Genomic DNA, 16,931 nt, shown 5'->3' with positions numbered 1-16,931 from the left:
GAAAAAGGAAACTTTTTTAAACACATGGAATTTTTTTATCTTTTGTTTTATTTATTCATTTATTTCCGCATTTATTTATATATTTTTAAAAGAGAGAAACGCACAACAAATTTTCGTTCTTTTTTTCAAACTCTGAAAGATCAATCATCACGCCTCCAACAACTCAAAAATGAGCAAGCCTATCAGCAAGCCGAACGGATAACACTAATCATTCTACCCCAGCAGAAATACACGTGAACGGTTGGTTGTAAGGCATCTTCGTAGATTTCCCCATGCATTAATTTAAATACGAAATAGCTTCGCTCAGAAAGTCGTCAACGATGACATCTCTCCCCTTAGGCAGGTAACCCTAGAGTACGTTAACATAATTTAATAAATTCAATCTATTCCATAGACTCAGTGGATGATTTTAAAACGCTCTTAATTACATAGCACCTTTAGCAGTCTTCTAGTGGGCCGAGCAATCTGTAAGGTTCTGAGATGATTTATTATCTTCATATTTATTTCTAACATTTATACAATTTTATTAAGCATTATTTCAATAGTTATAAGCTTTTATTTGCTCATGGTGTTTCACTATGAGGGGGATTTTTTCATGGAATTTAACTTACTTCCTGATAATGTGCCAAATTCAAATTTTGTCGACATACGCACTTTTAATCGATGAAAATACAATGCGGTAAAGGGAAATCTTTCAATATTTAATTTAGATATTTTTTAATTTGATGTTTAATAGGTTTTTCACACATGTCTTCGTTTAACAAACAAGCTAAAAATATCAGAATTTTACTGTTTGCACCATCGCATATAGTTAAAAAAAAATTTTTTTTTCAATGAAACTTGTATAGAAATTGTAATTTAAATTCTGAAATTTTGAAAATCGTTCGATGTTTTAAACTATTCGACGTTTATGATTTTAAATTTCAACATCTAAAAATGCACTAAAAATAAAGTTTTGAAATCGCTGATAATAAAACAAATTTTAAAATTTTAAAACAAAAATGATAAAAAAGAGCGACATTCTGCATTAAAAAAAAATATGTTGCAGTCTGAAGCAGATGGGAAATAAAAACAGTTTATCGTTTAAAAATTGCTTTCGAAATTGCCACCCTTGGCACACTTAATATTGAAGTGGTGATATTCCTTTTTTATATTCTTTTTATTGATAACACAAAACACAAAATACACACACAAAAATCACAAAATAAAATACAATTAAAAATGTATTTATACAATAAGCTTTTATTATTAAATGGGTATGATAATTAATGCACTAAAAGGAAAAAATAATTTACCATATAATTTAATGGGAATAATAGAATTATTTGTGATTTTAATATGGCGAAGAATAAAAGCGTTGGGCGCTTATGATAAATATGAAAAACGGTAACCGCTTATACATTCGAAGAAATGCAATTAAATTAAAAGAAAATTAAAAAAGATAATGGCTTATACATTTGACAATGCAATTAAATTAATAGATTTCAGTGATTAGGGTTTCCACGCCTTTATATGAAATTTCTCCACTCCCATATGGAGCTCCCCTCTATCTGATGCTAATTCCTAAATTTTTGTCCATTACCCCTAACGACCGATTAAAGCATAGGATAATATTTGAAGATTAAATTAATTCGCAAAATGCTAAATAACACATTTATTATCATTAAGACACTAAAAATGTTTAAAATTAGGACCGATTTATTCAAATTACGGCAGAGTACCGCAGAACTATCTGCCTAAGGGGAGGAAAATGTCATTATGGGAATTTTTTCTCTGTAAACTAGCTCGTATTCACGTTACATATGGGAGAATAACAAAAACCAACTATGCAGCAATCCCAATCACTCAAATTTAAATACAGGTCAAACTACCAGCATTAGCGGTTTTATCCTTTCAGACATTAGTGGTCCACATTAAAATGTTAGGAATATTATATTTACGTATCACATAAAAAATATTTTGGAACAATAAGTTTCGGTTTTTGCAAAGCAATATAAGTCAGACATGTCATCTCATCTGGATTTGCCATATGTTAAAGAAATACCATTTACTTATGAATTCACAAAATGAATATTTATAAAATATCGTTCTTCAGTAATGACGTATATATGTAAAGGAGAGGCTCATTATCACTAACGCAAATTATCGATCCAAACTAAGAAGAAGAAGGTTTTTCTTAGTGCATCATAGAGAAGGTTTTTTTTTCCTGCCCTCAAAAGTATTTCTATCATTTTATAAAAATTTTAAGGTTTACGATTTTGAAGGATTTATTAAAGATAAGAAATATAACATCTGTAATAAGAAGCACATTACGACAATATCATATTCTGATTGTAACACATAGTCATCTGTAAATTGGTGTTTATTTAGAAGGGCTCCATTTTAAATGATTGGATTTTAAATGATTGGATAACTGTCTTGAAATATATAGTCAAAAGTTTTCACATTATATTTGCATATATTGTAAATTCCAGAGCAGTACCTTCAAAAAGTTAAAAGCTGTTGAGGGAATAATAATCCGCGATAGAAAAATGGGTGAAGAATCTAAAAACATTTTGAATGTTTGCTATATTATTAATATTTTACTTCAGTTTTTCATTTGATGAATTGCATTGCCAGTTGTACACTGAATAACGGTTTGGTTTCTTATTCAATACAGGGCTATTTCGAGTATTGGGAACATAATGGCTGGTTTCATTTCATATAACCTTTTTTTTTTTTTTTTTAACTAAACTTCGCAGTGAGCTTTCGGTTTTTCCATAGCTGGGAAACGTGAAAGTCAGCTGCACCCTCGCGGGGATTCTAAGCGCATATTTTCTAGTTTAGCTTTACGTGCCAACCACTTACATCACCAGATAGCGCATGGTAGAATGAGTTAATTCCTTACATCATTGTCCACTTAATAAGAGGCTAAAGACAGATATCAGACCCAGTTGATCAAATCCAGTGGTAAGGAATAATTGTCCCCCACACTTTAGCACGGAAACCATTGTTCATCGAAGCCCGGATTAGTAATTAAATTAAGTAACAGTTGCCATAGATCTTCCACTTGTTAGCTAGCCATTTACAGCACGACTGTACGCATTAGATATTGTGATAATTCTTCACAGTTTCATATGCCGAAAAACTCATTAAGATAAACGAGAAATCAAATAACTTAAGAATTATTTTTTTTATCCCCAAACTAATGAAAAACAAATAGATAAAGTTTATTTATATTTTTCTCTGATCATATTCCTCCCATAGTGTAAAGGTCTGGATATTCCCTCGCGAATATGATGTCCCAATGTATTTTTGCTTAACAATTACCTGTCGGTTTTTGTAAACATTACAACAAAGAACACCTGTTATAAAGTACCTCAGTTATGTCTTATTATAAAGTATCTCAGCTCTAATCGTTAATTATGTACCTGTATTGCATTATTTAATTATTGCAGTCATGATAGTTAAGTTATATAAAATAAAATTTTTGTTTTATATAACTTTAGTTTCATAATCTGTATTAAAAATACCCACAGTAAAATCTTAATTATCTGACTTAAACGGGATTTTACTGAGATCGAATAATTAGAAATATTGGGTAACATGATGTATTATTAGAGACAGAAACCGAAAATCCCGATCTGAAATAAAGCAGCATAAGAGAGCAGATTTTACTAAAAATAAATTATTACATTTACAAATACTGCTGAGTTTCAGTAATGGTATTTACTGTACATCAAAAACAATGCATCAACAGTGTCTTCTATGGAGAAATTTTAGAAATAACTTTGACAGTAAATCACGTTAACTGTTTCTTGACAAATCTTTTCCTTGCAAAACAAATTTTAAACTAATTTAACAGGGAAATACTGACAGAAATTTCTAATTATTATAATTAGTTATCTTCAAAATTTTTCTTCCTTTGCAAAATATTATTTTATGCTAAAAAACAGAATCGAAATTTTTCTTAAATTCAATTAAAGATAAATTTCGGAAATGCCCTTAAGTAAATTCATAAAAGACTTCAAAAATTAAATACATAAAGTGCCAGCTTAGTATGAAGTATTAATTCAACACTTACGGAGATTTCTTGGGAAGACGCTTACACTTTGACAGCAGCCAGGACTATCTGAAATCAATTACTCTCTTCCGATGAAAGACTTTCTTCTATAAAGCATATTGATCCATCCGATTCCTATTGACAGGCAAATTACCTTCACAAAGTTTTTTCTTGGTATATTCTTGGCATCTCAGTGTTCTACGAAACAAATACGAATAATCGTCTGGTAAAAGGCACTATTTTAGAATTCCGAAGATGGCAGTCGTTGACTCATAACTGCGGCTAGCCAACAATAAAAGCTGTCATATTTCGCCTTGGAAGTCAAATTTATGCTTCTTTTGTGACAAAACGAATTTTTGAGAGCTCGTTTCAGCAACCCCCGAAGGTCAGTGTTACCAGGGAAACGAAATAACTGGAGGCAATAAATTGAAGAAAGTTTCACATAGATGGGAAGCTTTAGGTTTCGGCTGGATTTATGCTTGGCGAAGTGCGCCAATATGTGTGAAGATGCTCTGGTAGCGAAGTGCGTAATGGAAGGAAATGCATTCCTCGATTTTTTAGTTTGGCCACGCTTTGGTGCCTAAATTATGTTTCGTGATGGCCCTGGAGACTTTTATGCTCCCTCTTACATCACCGATTGTTTTTGGCCAGTGAAAAGCAGCGACTTTACGCCTATTCTGGTAGGATTTAAATCCATCCTCCACTCTGGAACTTACAGTTTTGATTAATTCATAAACTGTGACATATGTGTGAAACACCAGAAAATGTTGGAAAATGTAAAGCAGAAAAAGTGTTTTGACAGTTCTATTGTCTTCCAGCATATCAAAGAAAATAAATACATTCTATGAATCAATACAAAAAAAAATCATTGAAAAAAAGAAGTAAAATCTGCAAGTGTTTAGATTTAAACAATCACCCAAAAGGGCTTTTAAAGGTTTTTTACACTGTCGCTGAATTCGCAGACTACCAATCTGCTGTTGCACTTACTCCTGCTAATCCATTTGTTTTTAAAAATCTTTTTAGATTTATTATTAAGCACCATTTCCTTTGCACTTATGCCAAATACAGTTCAACAGCAAAATTTAAAAAAATTTAAAAGCAACATAGCAGCATATGTTTAGAATTCCCGATGAAGTGCTGGCATACATTTTTATATATTTTTCAATCTTTTCTCAGTTCATCATACCAATGTTCAGTCTTCTTAGTAAAATGGCGTGAAACACTTTTCCTGTCCTTTTATTATTAACGTTATGTGTGTTAAATTTAATAATTAAATTTAATAATTAACGCTATTTGCACTTACAATTCAATTCAACAGGAAAATCACAAAATATTTAAAAACAACATATTTCTAGAAATTCCGAGAGAGAGTCTCGCGCGCTGGAGATAAAAATGCTTTATTCTGCACAGTATTGCCACAGCTAACTTTTAAATCGTTGAATCTGTTAATCAAAAATTCATTAAAATTTTACTAAATACGAAATATAAAAGTCGAAATTCAAAATTCGGCCTTCCAGGTGCTCATGTTCGGGTGAAGGACTACGTTTCTCAAAATTAGATGACCCTAGATACCGTCGTTTTTTTCACAGTGCAAGGAACATACATACATGAAGATTCTTCATTATTTAATTTCTTGTAATACAAGGTGATAATATTTCGGGGCAACAATTTGAAAAGTGATTCGTCGTTTATAGTGGGCGACGCTAAATCCCGTTTAGAGATTAACAGCAAATATTCTTTTTAAAAGAGATGGAGTAGAAAATTGACTTCATTTGTAAACAACTAAAGTATATTACATAAAGCATACAGTGGATACGAAAATTTAGAAATGTCCATCTGAAACTTATCTTCTCCCACTTGCCAGTGTAATTTGATTATGCGATGTAATAGATCAGATTAAATCCTCAAAAATTCTGTCCAAAACATGTCAAAGACTAATGCACTAAGTGTCAAAACATTATAAAAATAAGTTCCATTAACGTGGCGATGGGGGATTGCCAAAATAATAAATATTCGCGTATTTAATAAATGAATTAAATAAAAAATACATATATTTACGGAAAGTTACAGCCGCCCAACTGGAATTGTGGTTAGTGACTCTGACTGCCGTTCCGAAGGGTCAGAGTCTGAATCGCGGAGAAGACATGAATGTTTGTAAATGTATAGTGTCTATACGGGATAAGGCCACTCTAAATATGCGGCGAGCCGAAAGTCCTCTCGAGAGGCTGGTGTTAGAAAAAAGAGGGGTAGGAGACCTTTGGACTCGTCCGGGCGCTCCGGGTCGCTCTCTCTCAAAATTGGGGCGGAACTGAGTTAAAGTCGGGCTGTTCCCCATGTGGTACTCAAAGCTCTTGCCTGCGATAACTGCATTTCACTTCTTCCCACGATGATTGTCATAGCTTTTACTGGCCAGTGTCAGAGAAATGAGATTGATAAGAACAACAAAAACAAAATGTACAGTTCACGGACAGCAGTAATAACAACGAAAATTCTTGAACTGTAAATATCTACTAGCACCTTTCTTAAACTTCCAGTTTATGTTTCTAACTTAGGCTTTGCGCAGGTAGTATGTATTTTGTGTCTAATTATTGCGTATTATGTTTCACATTATAATAAAACCCAGTTTAGGATTTATGCCTAATTATGAAAGTTTTATCGCCCAAAAGAATTCACTTAAAACTGATACCAGAATTTCTCTACCCTTGCAATGTCGTACTCCATGCATTAACAAATTTTCTCTTCACCTTTTCAAATTCTGATAAATGGGTTTCAGCCTATCACCCTATCAATCAAATTCTTGAAAGCTTTCTTCCTTTTTAAAAAGAAAACCGTTTTTCTGGAGGAAAAAGAAAGAATAAACTGGGTTTTATAATCACGTGGTCAACTTAGTGACCTATTGTCGACCACCTACACCAATCTTCATTTCGTTCAGTCAATGGACCATAGAAGACGGAAGATTTTTCTTTTTTTTCTTTTTTTTTTGAACGTTCAAAATAACAGAAAAGAATTATTAATGGAGGAGTGAAGAAAGCGCAATTGAAAAACGGAGTGTGACTTTACTTGTCTTTCGACAACTGATTAAAAGGGTTTTATTTTTCTTTCTCTTCTAGCGTCTCTATAGTTACCGTCTCGTGTTGCACGTTTTGGACATCCATCAAGCTTTGTAATCTGTCAGAATAAATTATGCTATTAATTTCTTCACCCATGAATAAGAGATAATGTGTTTAAGGAAAAGGTAATCGTGGTGACAGGATATTTTCATGCTTTATTAGCTTTAAAACAAATAGTATGAGACAAATTGATTTCTCGGCAGGAGCCGCAACTTACTTCCATTGAATTTACTTTGAGTTTTGAACTAAAGAATAATTACTGAAAAAATTATGCAAAATAACAGCAGTGTGTAAATACTGATTAGTTTTTGCGTTTTAATACCACGGGGGGGCACCACATTTTAAGAAATATAAAATCTTCTAGTCGCGTTGTTAATTCTAGAATGGTATCTATATGCTGAATTGCCGTGTACTAAACTAAGAATATTATATTTAATTTTAAAATGACTGACATTTAATTTTAGAAACATTTGCCCCGTTATTGTAACTATTAAAAATGTTGTAAGTATAACTGTGTGAGTGTGTGTGGGGGAGGATAACATTCACATGCCAACGCGAGAAACATTTGCCATAAACTTACAGATTCTAAGATTGAAATGTCTTGGAATAAAAAATCTGATGTGGAGACAACTTGACTTCCTTGTGCAGCCTATTAAATTATGCGCATGTTTTTGCTACACTTCATTTAAACTTATTTTGTCGAATTATTCTAATTTAATTAACCTACTCGTCAAGGGAAGTTGAATATGATATCAAAAACTGCAAATTTTGGAATTAAATATTCTGCTAATTTTTTGTCGTACGGGAGCCAAACTTCTTATAACTTTATTTTTCATAACGAGTATAAAACGTTCCGAAATGTAAGTACAGGAACCGTGAGACCGCATTAAAAGTTAGATTTCGCTATTTATCGACAGTTAGTTTTTATAAGTCCAAATGGGCTTTGTCGCTGAGGGACTATTGTTTTCGTTTTGCTAATTTGCGTCGAATCATTCTGAATGTCCGTTTCACTTTTCAAACTGCTGCCATTAAATATTATCGCCCTGTATTATATTTGAAGAAATCAAATAATGAAGAAACTGCATAAATGTATGTATGTTTCTCGCATTGGGATAAAACGACGGTACCTAGAGCCATCCAATTTTGAATGACGTAATCTTACTGCGAATATGGGCACCTGGAAGCCCAAATTTAAAATTTGGAATTTGTTTTATTATCGATTTCATATTTTGTAAAACTTTAACGAATTTTTGATTAACAAACTCAAGGATTTCAAAGCCAGCAATAGCAAAAAAAAAAAAAAAAAAAAAAAAAAAAAAAAAAAAAAAAAAACCGGCCCTTTTGGACTAATTTAAAATTTGAAACCTTTCAGATTTTCTTTTTTATTAATTTATTAATTTTTATTTTGACATTGTTAAAACATGAATATTATCATCCTTTAAAACACTTCTGTAACTGGAAGTATATGATTACGACCAACGACTGCAAAAATAAAAGCGAAATAAGGACTTGCAAGCCATATAAGGGAGTGGGAATATTTGTATACATAATATTTTTGTCATTTGCTGATTGCAATAAAAAAGGTAGGTGCACAAAAAGATGTTATAGCAATCCCATACACAAAATTTAAAGTTCTGCGACTAATTGAGTTACGTGAGATACCTATATATGTAGTGACGTTGCGAAAAAAATCCCTTTTGAATTCATTTTAAATCAATTTTACAATCCATTTTGGAAAAAAGAGTCCTTTAATCTGTCCATACATACAGATATGATATCCAAAAGTTTTCGGGACTACAATACTTCCTTTATTTCGTACAAGTATAAGGATGTAAAAAACAAAAACAATAATTTAAAAATTTCCTTTACTTTTGAATTATTGATTTCCCATAAAGAACCTCATTATGCTAAACTATAGGGATATAGGACGAAATGAGATTTTTTCAAACTAAGGTGGCAATTATTGGATAATTTTATCAAAATGCAAAAGCCATTAATTATGATGAAGTATTTTTTGTTCAATAATGTTCCGAAACCTGAAAAGTACTTTACGGTTTCCTCCAGGGTAAAAAGACTGACAAAGCATACCACGGGCAGATAAATAAATTTATTCAGCATAATCTGACAATTAGTTCGAATTTTTCCTAATGCAGGAAAGCTAAAGAAGACTCCACGCACAAATAAGTGCATCAATACGCTAATTCTACAAAATCCCAAAGCGCTTCAAGGTTTCATCGAAGATAAAGAAGTTTTAAAATGCTATGCTACAGAAAGATATATTAATTTTAAAAAGACTGAAATCTCACATGCGTTTGACTCGGACAGAAAAAACTGTAGCATAAATTACAAAAAATATTGAGTTTGAAGCAAATTTTAGAAAAATATAGAAAGGTCAGTTTTACAAATCAGAATTCTAACTACAACAAAAGAGAGACAAATATGATCAGTGAATGATTTTCTTAATGAATACGAGTTATTGCTTTTAAATGTTAATTTTTATTCCCTTGTTTAATGAATTTAAGAGCATAATGCATATTAAATTTCGTGAAAAATAATTTTTTAACAATATTTTTAAATTACATTTTATCTTATCTCATAATAAGTTTCTGCTCTAAAAACAATAAAATTCAGCTCCTTTCTGCTGTTTTAATAAATTCTTTTTTTAATTAAAAAAAGCCGAAAGAGAAAGAAATAACTTTCCATGATGAGATACCACATTAGCATCTCGCGGTCATTAGTCTGCTCATCTACTTTTACTTTAATCTTCTAATAAGCAGGATACCTTCCTCAAGAGACTTTTTTTAGCCTGCTATTTTTCTTTTTTGGAAAGCTATCAAATTATAATATGATACTCAATTTATCAACCACGATTTTCCACTTAATTGATTAGGAATTAATGCTCACCAAGGAATAGCGGCTACTCTTTTACGGCAACTGCACAAAACGTGTCATGAAATTAGGTATTCATATTTTTAATTACTTTCATAATGAGGGGCGGCTACGGCCATAAATTCAAATTACAGGAGATGGTATTTTTTAGGTGGCAAAAGGTACGATATACCACATGATAAGTTCAGAAGAAGGAAGAAATAGATTGATTGCGCTGCATAGCTCCACGTCCGTGGGGAGTAATACTTTAAGATTAATGGCGACCATGTTACTACAGTATTCTTCTCACGTGTAGATGATAAGAAAATCCTTGCTGTTCATGCCCCTCATTAGCCACCTGCTTGATATCAGATACATTCCGAATCAAGGTATGATACCCTTGACTTAAAACTTTCTTATGGCATCACAGACATTTGTTACCTCATCCTAAGTTAAGATGTCGCAATAAAAGTCTCAGATATGCTTCACTCAGATTTCCTATGCATTTACTGAACTTCAAGAATATGATAGCAAGACAGAATTCATGTTAGATTTTTTACATCTGAAGAATCAAAATCAGAAAATATTCACCACCTATAGATATTTCGAATAAAGAAATCGCTATTTGCAAAATATTTTAACAATATATGGTTACGAAAAACAACTAAAGTATTCCTCGGTTAATTAAATACTGCGCCTAAAAGTTCCTTAGTCTTTTAAAATTACATCAATTAAACATGATGACGTTCTTTGGAACAACATCATCATTACATAATGATCATTTTGTGGTGTGTCCTGTTTGATAGATGTCTTTTAGAGAAGGCTGGTTTCCATCTTCAAGGATACAGCCCTAAACACAGCTTTGGAACACTAACTACGCAGTAACTTTTTTATTGAAAAACTTTATGTCCCTGAAGATGGAAAGTGTTAACCTTTCACCGCAGTGTAGAATCAGTATCTGCTGTGAATACCAGTCTCAGCCTAACTTTTTAATGGTTATTTAAATGACATGTTTCTTTTGGTTTTTAAACTTTACAAAAATTAAAATCCATATATCTTGGAAACAAGGTTGAAGGGGAGAGAAAAACCACATATTTTATGATTCTAAACATGAAGCCTTAAAAAGCAACAATTTAGAACTAGCTAATCGAGTTCTTTTGTTTATGACAAACACTAGAATAGATTAAACTATCTTGATTGATGATTTACTGTGTGTGAAAGATAGCTATAATTTGGAAGAGACAATGTTACTGCTTTATGCATTTTAGACTGAACCATTAAAAAAATTAATAATACTTACTCAATTTTAAAATAATAGATAAAATGTGCTATTCTTTTAACATAAAGTTCCGTGGATTTTTTTTAAATTTTTATTTGCAGGTTTTTTTACTTAATGCACGTTTATTTCTAATCATTTCTTTATCTGCATGTTAACTGAGATAATTTTTATACTGCTTCTAAGATAACTATAATAGCAGCTATTTAAATTTACTCAAAAAACAATTTTACATTGACATAGTTTTAAACATATATGACATATATGGCAAAATTTCTGCTAACCTACATTTGATATTTTGAATAATTGTAAATTTTACATTGTTATAATTCTCTTCCGATTCAATATAATAATAGATATTTTTTAAATGATTTTGTAATTTATACTTATATCTATATTGAATTAAATAAATGTATGCAAGATTGTTACCTTAATTTTGACAAAATAGCTTTACTCAGAGTACCTAATACAGTTATTTAATTTTTCAAAAGCGTGAGTAAAGGAAGCAGTTCTTTTTATGCCAATTACTTTGATGTTTTACACTATTATATTTTATCTAGAATGCTAATTTAGCACAGAATCTAATCAATAATTAGTTACAAAGGATACCATAAGAATAACTTTAACAAGTACTTAACAAAATTAGTTTATTAAATACTTGTTATTCTTGTTGGTACTATTTTGGTACTATTCATAATACCGAAGATATAATCGATTAACTCATAGAAGTCAGATGTTTTTTGATTTCCTGTGGGGTGGAGTATACCTTTTGCGGTACTTTATGAAAATAATGTTTTCTCTGGAGCGACCTTTTGTCTCTCGTTTCCCTTAACCATTAAATAATTCGGTTTTAGTTTGTGACACAATTTGATTTCTTCTCAATCTCTATTTAAAATCTCTTTAATAATATCAAAATTTAAAACAGTTCCATCTTCTAAAACAAATTCTTTATCTAAAACGTGGTTTCTCAGTAATTGGAGGCAGAGCGCGAAATGAGACCTCTGGTTAAAACAAACTGCACATTTTGAAAAGAACCGAGAACTTGGTCCAGTTTAGAGTCATAGAAGAATTTTCAATCTATATGCATTTCGTCGAAACTGAGAATGCATATTTTTTCTACAGAATACAAATATTCGCCTCTTTCCTTCTTTAGAGTAAAAACATCACTTTGAATTCTCGGACTACACTAAAATTTAGCGCACCATTTCTTTAATTTGCTAATACTAGGTAAAGATATTCCAAATTTTTTCTTAATTTTTTTTCCCAAAAATCATAGCTTTAAGATGACAGAGCTCTTATGACAATGCAACGTGAAATATCTTCACTAGTCCACCTGATTTTTTCCTTCTTTTTCAGTAATACATTAATCTGCGTCTTTATAAAAATAGGCTTTAGACATTTTTCCGAATTCTCCGATTTGTGCTTCCCCTCCCCCAAAATTTCGCTATTTTGAGATTTAAATTTCAGATACCAATTTCTGTCTAGATGTCGTCCACCTTCTTTGCCGCTGAACAAACATTCTAAAATTTTTCTTTTCTCTATTTTTCAATACTTTAATACAATTTTCTAAGGATATTATTTTGTTCTTCAAATTAGCAATGCATTTTGCTTATCCTTAAACTTAGAGTATTCAGGAATAGCTACATTTTCATTTGTGAGTCTTATTTCAAAATCATTAAAATTTGATTTATTATTGTCATCATAATTTACTTTCGGCACAGCATTCCATTTCAATAGTTTCTTTTTGTGGCTATCCAAACAAGCGATTTTTCATACCATCTTCATAAACACTGCATAGAAAATGTTCGCTGCAGATTTTTCCGCTCTTCACATTAATAGAATCTTGTCTTTGACATTTGTGTATCCATTCTTTCGTCAAAAGCAAAATCTCATTTGGAACCTTTGGTCCCATGAAATAAAATATCTCATCCTTTCGTACTTTTGTAAGTGCTACAGCACGTTACTACAGCGCAAAAAGCCATATTACGTAAACGATACTTCACAATATAGAATTTAAAATAAAAACTGACTAAAATTACATATATATAAATTATTTTAAATATGTACATTATTAGAAAACAGATATATATATGATTAAAATTAATTTGGGATATGTAACCTCTAGAAAATCGTCTCGCAGCTGAATGAAACTACAGTTTTAAACGCGGGAAATCAGAACAGGTGGCATCACAGTGACGTCAGATTACTGCCTGTTAAGTCAACACCTCCTAGAACTAACTCTAGGAGTTCTAGGAGTTAGTTAGTTCTAGGAGTTCTAATTAGTTCTAGGAGTTCTAGTTAGTTCTAGAAGGTGTTGGTTAAGTCCCCCCATTAGGCTCGCGTCGGCGAGGAGTCGAACAAAGAAATGAGCTAGCCCTTTCTATTTATCCCTGGTTGTGCACCTCTTATTTTGGTTGCAATCGGCCGCAACAAAAGTAGATATATATATAATAAGTGACAAACTGACTTTTTCTGAGACAGAGCACTCGGGGGTGGGGACGAATCCGAGGGTCTCCCACTTCTTTTGCCCTACCATCAACCTCTCGAGAGGACTTTCGGTTCGTCGCATATTTAGAGTGCTTCCACGTCGCGTAGACACAATACATTTACAAACATCCATGCCTTCTTCGGGTCCTATCTCCGGATTCCATTCACAGCAGATACTGATTCTACACTGCGGTGAAAGGTTAACACTTTCCATCTTCAGGGACATAAAGTTTTTCAATAAAAAAGTTACTGCGTAGTTAGTGTTCCAAAGCTGTGTTTAGGGCTGTATCCTTGAAGATGGAAACCAGCCTTCTCTAAAAGACATCTATCAAACAGGACACACCACAAAATGATCATTATGTAATGATGATGTTGTTCCAAAGAACGTCATCATGTTTAATTGATGTAATTATAAAAGACTAAGGAACTTTTAGGCGCAGTATTTAATTAACCGAGGAATACTTTCGTTGTTTTTCGTAACCATATATTGTTAAAATATTTTGCAAATAGCGATTTCTTTATTCGAAAAATCTATAGGTGGTGATTATTTTCTGATTTTGATTCTTCAGATGTAAAAAATCTAACATGAATTCTATCTTGCTATCCTATATCGAGTCACTAACCACTATCTCCGCTGGGCAGCAAACATATTGCATATGCTTCAAATATCAGCAAACATAATTCACGGGGCATAAGAAGAAATTTACAAATATAATACATAAAAGACATAATGTAAAATCTACAAATGGATAATAAAAATTTTATATATAACCGTGAAATACAATTATCTTAATAGTTATAATCATTAATAATTTAACCTGAGAAATTAAATTCAACGAAAGAGAAGAAAAAGGAAGACCAGTCATTAACAAGGAGCTACATATGAATCAGATAAAATTAGCAATGACACCTAAAATGTATGTAACATGAGATGAATGACCCAACAAAAACCCTTGTCGCTTCAATGAAAATTTATGGGAGTTGCCTTCCGAAAGGATTATTAACTGCACTTCCAGCAAATACTACTACAAGACCCAAATCTCTGGAAACTAGAGGATATAGCATTTTATCTCAGCTGTACTTTGGTGATGGAACGTTTCGCACAGAAAAAGAAGAAAGAAATCCGATACCGTTACCAACGATTAATGGTTGCGTTAAGTGATCAATTTTCTCGGGATGTCTGCCTCATCGGAAAAGTCCTAAGGTGCCTATTTTTGCTGAGTGCATATCCCTGTCTTCTGCCATTTGAGCTCAATATTTTGATATTAATGTCAAAAAAAATTTGTTTGCCAAAATCGCTTATAAAGATAGTATAGTAGAATGTGAGTTACGAGGTGCTCGCGTCTTGTGTTCTTTTCATTTTAAATACGATCTGCTTATTTTAACTAAAAGTATACTCCTTTATAAATCCTGTTACTTTTTACTGAAAATCCCATTTTCGTGTTTATAAACATTACACATAGTACAAGTTCAGAACTGAATGTTTAAGGGCTGTTTGAAGGGGTACATAAATACAAATCCAACAAATGAATTTTGTGTTTGTGTTTGATCTAATTAAGAGATGTTTAATACTTCAATTGAACATTCTATTTGATTTTCCTTTTGTGTTGTGTTTACAAATTGAATATGAAAACAAATTTGAAATTTTGCCAAAGAACAGTATTTTGCCTTAAACTGTGGTACTTGAAAAGCGCGATTTCTGAAAACGAAAACTTTCTTATGTAAAATAACGGTAAAAGTCATTTTAAAATCCGAGATTCTCAGACTTTCTGTGGAAGTTATATACAATTGTTAAAGATATATATGTAACCTTCATACGACAATAAGATAGTAATCATAATTAATATTTTTGATTTTTCTAGGATAGTATAATACATTTTAATACAGTTTATACAGGATTATGTGATTTTATATACGTTTACAGGATATCCACTGAAGTCAAAAGGTTAAAATTAATTAACCTATTGACGTCAGTAGGACTAAATTATCTTTATCACAATTATATTGCAGTTTTACTTAATTTGCGTAAACATCTGTATATACTACATATAATACTGTAAACATATATTTATACACCCTGGTATAAATATGCATATGTTTATAGTAATCATTATTAATTTAATATTATTAAATTATTTAATATTAAATTAAATTATTTAATATGATTAACATTAATTAAATTTAATATTAATTAAATTATTTAATATGATTAAATTACCTTTATTGTAATTATATTGCAGTTTTACTTAATTTGGATTGTTTTAGATAAGATTTTATTAATTATTAGAGTTATAAGGTATTTTCCCCTCCTTTCCGCATGCCTTCGTGGTGTATACTCGACTTTTGTACTTTGTGGAAGTACACTCGACGCACATTCGGAAGGTCTGGTGTTGGAATCCTGGCGAGGGTACTGCATTTTTTTCACGTCTCCAACATTAAAAATCCTAATGATTCTACACAGTGTATTAATATAATAAAGATAGTGAATTTATAAATCATAGAAATAAAAAGGGCGGAAGGGCAGCTGAAAATGTTATTATTATTGTAGATGTATACAAGATGATTTAATGCGTTCTAATGCATATTTTATCTTCTTTTTATTAATTGTGTCGAAATTTTAGAATAATCGATGAAATACGTTTTATTAGTAATTAATTTTTGATATAGTAATAATGATAAGACTATTTTTACACAAAATATTTTGTTAAATTTAAGAAGCAAAGCAGCATATACAAAGTTTGCTCTAATTATTGATAATTATTATTATCATTATCAATATCCGCAGTTTTATGTAGTGTCAGAAACGTAAAATTATACGTAAAATAAACGTTTCACAAACGTATATTACGCTTATAATAAAAAGGCCTAATTTTATCGCGATGACAGACATTTCCCCATTCATTTCGTTAGAGAGCTAATTAATCCAGACAGAATGAATTTGGGAAATGCCTTTGCTTATCGCCTATGTTTTTTTTTTTCTACGCTTTCAAGAAACTGGAGCAGACAGTCATGACATTCATTAGATTGTTTCTGACATCACCTTTGCTGACACTTTTTTTTTAGAATTTAAGATGTGAAAATATCTATGGAATTTATTTCTCAAAGGCATTATCTTGTTTTTTTCCTCTCGCAACTTAAAATAATTACC

General features: G+C 31.4%; 2 protein-coding genes across 4 annotated transcripts in view; one reads left to right on the top strand and one right to left on the bottom strand.

Annotated features, from left to right (window-relative positions):
• LOC118192407 (uncharacterized) overlaps window positions 1-16,931 on the top strand; it is a 122,733-nt gene that overhangs the window by 2,628 nt on the left and 103,174 nt on the right. The window lies entirely within an intron of this gene.
• Window positions 1-16,931, bottom strand: part of LOC118200858 (uncharacterized) — a 103,826-nt gene that overhangs the window by 39,216 nt on the left and 47,679 nt on the right. The window contains exon 1 of one of the 2 annotated variants that reach the window (XM_035372839.2): window positions 4,064-4,221. The exons of the other annotated variant lie outside the window; for it this stretch is intronic. The gene's annotated coding sequence lies outside the window, so the exon portion shown is untranslated. Of the gene's footprint in view, window positions 1-4,063; window positions 4,222-16,931 lie in introns of those variants that run through there. 2 annotated transcript variants of the gene reach the window in all.

This window comes from Stegodyphus dumicola, chromosome 8, assembly GCF_044657685.1.
Source record: "Stegodyphus dumicola isolate Sdum_Otavi_A_Nest chromosome 8, ASM4465768v1".
NCBI classification, from domain to species: Eukaryota; Metazoa; Arthropoda; class Arachnida; order Araneae; family Eresidae; genus Stegodyphus; species Stegodyphus dumicola.
Note: the sequence above shows the minus strand (reverse complement) of the source record. Positions and strands in the feature narration are given on the sequence as shown.